Below are 5,621 nucleotides of genomic sequence, written 5' to 3' on the forward strand. Positions count from 1 at the left end.
ACTTATTTAAATATTGTTTTTATCGTATAATAAGAGCACGCTATACAAACAAGTAGATTGAAAAAATTGTTTAATGAATGTCAGTCATCATCTGATGCTGTTTAAAACATATTTTCCATAAATTTTTAATTTCTAAAATTCAAAACAACTCACAATTTTTTTAATTAATTCATTATGTGAACGAAGTAATTACTAAATTAAAATATCGTTGATTAATAATAAATTAAATCATTTTAGCTATTAAAAACCAATTCCATACAACATTTGTTGCTAATTTTTTTTAGCAACTATGAGTCGCGATTCAGCAAAATACAATCTCGGATTTTAATTAATCAATTTAATGAAAATTTGTTAACAACATGCATGAAAATTGAAACAACATCAGCAACAACTTCAGCATTATCGGCAACAACTAGTAACAGCTGCAGCAACTACGAATATAAAACCATCCGAATGAGTAATTCATTATTAAACACATGCCAGCCGGGGTTTCGACTTCGAAGACGACGTTGATTACTCGAATAGGCAATCAACGGAGTGGGGGCTAATCATAATGTTGCATAAAAGATGCGGCAACTTTGCTTAAGTCAACAAAAAATGAGTTTTTGCTAAAATATTTAGAAAATGAAAACAAAAAACCAGTCCGTGGTGGGCTACTTAATGGGTACATTTTTTAGTTTAAACATAACATAGTGCTTAATGGTAACATTTATAAATTTTTTTATTGATATTTATGACATAATTTGCAGAGCGTGTCTGAGTCTTTTCTTGGGGTTAATATGGGTAAATATTATTTAATTATAATTATAACAAAAGAATCACTTCATGTGAAGTAAGATAGAAATATAGTTAGGTTAGGTTAGGCAGCTAAGAAGTTACACTCGCATGTATTATATATGTCAGTTTTTTCCTCTCGGACTCCATATTGCCAAGAGATATACTATCTTCCATATCTTCGTCGTCAATAAGTTTACCAAAGTTTGTTGTTGGTATTAATCTAATCTCGTTTCGACTAATAACCCATTGCTGATATAAATAGTGTAATTACCACTAACGGTCAAGCTGCTATCAAATCTATAGTAATCAGTACAACTGCATCCTTATCAAACCGATACCGCTTAACTTCTCTTAGCGAGGTAGCCAAAAGTGTTAGTGTCCAATTCACATGGGTGCCTTATCAGTGTCATATGAGGCAAATGAAAGGCAGACAAACTTTCTCAACAGGTACTCTGCTCTTTGATATTCACATCTTGAATATTGGTACCCCACATACAAAGAATAAGCTAATAAGTAAACAAAAATACCTATGCACGTCGAAGCAATACTTCGTTGGAAGCGGAGACTCCTTCCAATATAATAACGTTTTTAAAGTAATATACCCAAAGCTTGGCTAAATCATAAAGTATATTACGATATAAAGCAGAAGTACTTGAAAATGGAGTATCATAAATCTAGTTACATCTGCTAGTAAATTGGATATTATAGTTTTTGATGTTGTTAAGAATTCAATATAAAGTTTTTATATGACAGTAACGCTTATTTAAAATGTTTAGATCACATATTCAGCCGAATATATCAAATACACTCTTTACAGAGTAGATTTATGGCACATGTAATGAGGAAGTGAATTTATTATTGAAACAATAATACAAATGACAACTAAATTAATGTATAAGGGCCTGATAACCTATAAGTTAAAAGTATAGCACCCATAAATATATAGTAATATTTAATGCTAAAAGCAGTACTTCCTGCATGTGCTATATTTAGAAAGTTTTGTAGCAAATGCTTAATTAGCTCTATAGTACCAATCAAAATATCTGCTACAGATTTAGCTACGGATATATGACCTTATTAGAACCTTAGTAAATTAGAGGTCCATATGCAAACTTATATTAAAATCTGTACTACTGTAAATTAGTGAAAGAAAAACGAGTGGACACGTATACCAATGGGAGATTTAGAGGTATATTTTTATGTCATATACTATCCATCAACAGAACATAACACATTGTCAAAATTTTGTCCACGATATGTAATATTCAACTTTATAATCAAGTTGTATTTGACTTCATCAATAAAAAAAAATATTTATAAGGAATAGTACTATAATACTATCATATTATATTAATTTAAAAATAATCTATAAAGTGGTATATTTATACTTTCGTTGATTATAATTCGAGTTTCTGATGTCAATTATAATTGATTTTTAAAACATTTAGTATAAAAACATTTTATATTAAAGTTCTAAGGGTTCTTTTTTTCTGATGGACCCTAAAAAGTTATAGTGATTACAACTTAACAGCTATGCTATAAAGATGACAGCGTAGACCACAGTGTAAACAACTAATTGACATACGTGGTTTTAATTTCATGAAAAAAATTAAAAATTTATTGCATTTATAAATTATTTAAGAAATAATTTTTATTGATTATTTTCAATGTAATTTGTTAATGAATGTTAATGCATGTGAGTGCGCTCGATTTGATATTTCAAATGTTCATGGAATTTATATGTCAAGTTCAAGTTATGCACAAAAATCTCTATAAAAACTTGGTTTTGGTATGAAAATATTTTACAAAACATGAATTCAATAAATTAATTTTAATTAACTGTTTTGTACGTTACAATAAAGACTATTAATTAATATTAAGTTTTATGTATGAAAAACATTTGGGCATTGTTATCGTTTAAATTTAGTACATAATTATCTCGTTAAAATAGTATTGAGGACAACATCATTAATGAAATTAATTACATTATATCGATGAACTGTTATTTGCAATGTGAACTAATTAAAAATTACTTAAAGTTGAAAAAACATGGTTTAACAAAGTCCTTGGTATAAAGAGGCTATGAATTCGTAAACATAAATTTTAATATCGTGTAAAATATTAGATGTTTTTAATGGGGTTACTGTTGTTATCTTTAATGTAGTTATTTGATTTTGAAAGTTTTGTGAGTTATTATTATTATTTACTAGTGATATACATTCTTGATAGTTTTCCAATAAACTTTAATAAAATGATGAAATTTATAACTTTCTTATAAAATTAGGTTAGGTTTACGACCTAACTTTGTAACATACAATGAAATACACATTTCGTTAGTAATCGTATGAGGCGTGACAGAAATTTACATTTTTACCACGAATCCAATGATTGCACAGCAAAGAAATCTACATTTCTGTGGCAAAGCCTCCACCCGCGTCGTACGCTAGCTCTTCCAGATATCATCGCAAACTTTCCACTGTTCCTACAAAATAAATTTTATTGTAGGACTGAACCTGGAATCCGGCGAGCGAAACATTGATGAAAAAGGTTCGTTGCAACTTATAATTTAGGTCGTTATTTTCAACCCGTTTTATCCTAGAAATCTGTACTTTTAACAATAACGACTTAAAATTCAAAAATTGAGATTTAAAAGGGTTTAAAAAATCTTGATTTTTAAAGATACAAATTTTGTGCATTAGCAAACTTGAATGAATAAATAACATTTTGGCCTTATATATCCTTATAGAAAATCTTTTTCTTCCATCTCAAACACAGATTTTGCTTCAAATCAACATGAGGAAAAAAACTCGTTCAAAAAAATATTGAAGGAATCCCTCTATTGGTATTTGGTAGGAGTTATCTAACTCTGAAATGTTTATTTATTTATTTAAAGCAAGTTAACTGAAGATGTGGAATTCTTATTCCCTCAATTTTAATCTCAATTTTTGAGCATTAACTCGATATTGGCAGAGACTCAGATGTTTAGGAAAAGAAACACATTTGAAAATTCAAGGAAGAGAATATTCGTTATAATTACTACAAGGCCCACTACTTGATTACAGGATAATTGTTCGATTGGACTGGAAATAAGTCCAGTCTGATTGGATTCGACTGAAAACTTTGATTAAAAAGGGAAGTTGAAGATATCATTGAATAAATTGACGCGATTTAAGGCCATTGGTTATTCTCAATATAATCAATGCTTTTAGTTTTTAATTGGTTTTTGTATAGCTTTGATGTAGTTGTTGCTACTTTAGAGATTTTGCATTCCAGTGTTGGTAACGGGATAAGCAGGATTTTACCCATTTTGTTGTTCTTGTATGGTTATAGTAATATCTGCAACAAATACTTAAATCTTTTTTAACTTAAAAAAATATGATTTCGTTTTAATATGAACACAGCAAGTGAATTTGTTATTAAAACTTTCACAGTAAACTAACAAAACTTCAGAAAAATGTGCGAGCATAAAAGTCAAGTACAGCTTTAGGTCAGTTGGTTAAGGTGCGCTGACTCTGAGCTTCGAATTTGGCAGGGCACGAGTTCAATTCCTAATACTTGCAGTCTCAAAAATAATTATTTAAGAATAATTAAATACAAGAATTATTTCCAAGACCAGACCATTGATGATGGGTATTTGGCAATACTCGAAACAGCTGCATGTTCAGCAAAAATTCAATTAATTAAAAAAATATAAAATAAATTTTTGTTGTTGTAGTTCACTACAGTTCGAAAAACCTGTTTTTAAAGAAATAAATTAATATATTTAATGTATTAAAAGTTTTTAACTATAAAAAAACAATCCACCACTAAATAAAGGTAGCAAACTTAGTAGTCCTGCAGTACCACAATTTTTGAGTTTTATTTCAGTTAACTTTTTACTTTCAAATTATAGTAATAATTATTATTATAAATAAACTCCTTAAAATATTTATATTGAAATACTTCGACAGAAATATTTGATAAGCCCACAGCAATCAAATATTTTTCCACTGCAGCGTTTTTTCTTGAGCAGACATAAACGCTGTACAAGAAAACGCCCAGTTATTTTTTATAGGCAACCAAATGCCACTTAAAAAACTGTTGATTTAGTATTAATAATTGCATGTCAGCTTAAATTATTATTTTTTGCAGTGTAATAATATAAAATTAGCATAAATTGAGTTGTGTGCTTAAAGTATTTGTCATAATAAATTTGACTTCTAAAAAGGTGTGAAATGATAATTAAACACAATGAGCACTTAAGGAATTGCTGAAGTCTATGAAAAAACGTGAATTAAGATATAAATACTTGAAAATTTATAAAAATATTAATTAACAAAATAAATGAATTGACAAAAAGGAAAAATGAGTGCAATTAATCACGAGTCACTCATGAGCCAAAATGTATAATTAAAATTTTTTTATAAACATTGCGGTCGCAGTCAACGGCAATTAAAAGACATAAGTGTTAACTTGTTTTCAAAATATTTTTGCTTTTTATGTATCTGAATTTCTTAAGCAAATTAAATTCTATTTTTTATTTAAATTTTTTTTGAGATTTTATTTGTTCATTTTAAATAAAATTTATATACATATATATTTGCAGCTTTCACACGAAATTTACTTGCTAGTCAGCTGTCTCATCACAATCAGTACAGCGATACGGGTTGATTGGAACACAAACAAAGGTCCTATAATACCGCCCACGGTAAAACCAACAGTGCAACCACAACCGCCCTACCGTGAACCAGCGCCTGTGTGGGAAGATCAAAGTGGTGATATACCCAATCCAAATCCTTATGTGTAAGTTTAAATGCATGTAGTTTTACAAGATTTTATATTCTTATATATCTTATAAGGAAAAA

Source organism: Teleopsis dalmanni, chromosome 1 (genome assembly GCF_002237135.1).
Source record: "Teleopsis dalmanni isolate 2A chromosome 1, ASM223713v2, whole genome shotgun sequence".
NCBI classification, from domain to species: Eukaryota; Metazoa; Arthropoda; class Insecta; order Diptera; family Diopsidae; genus Teleopsis; species Teleopsis dalmanni.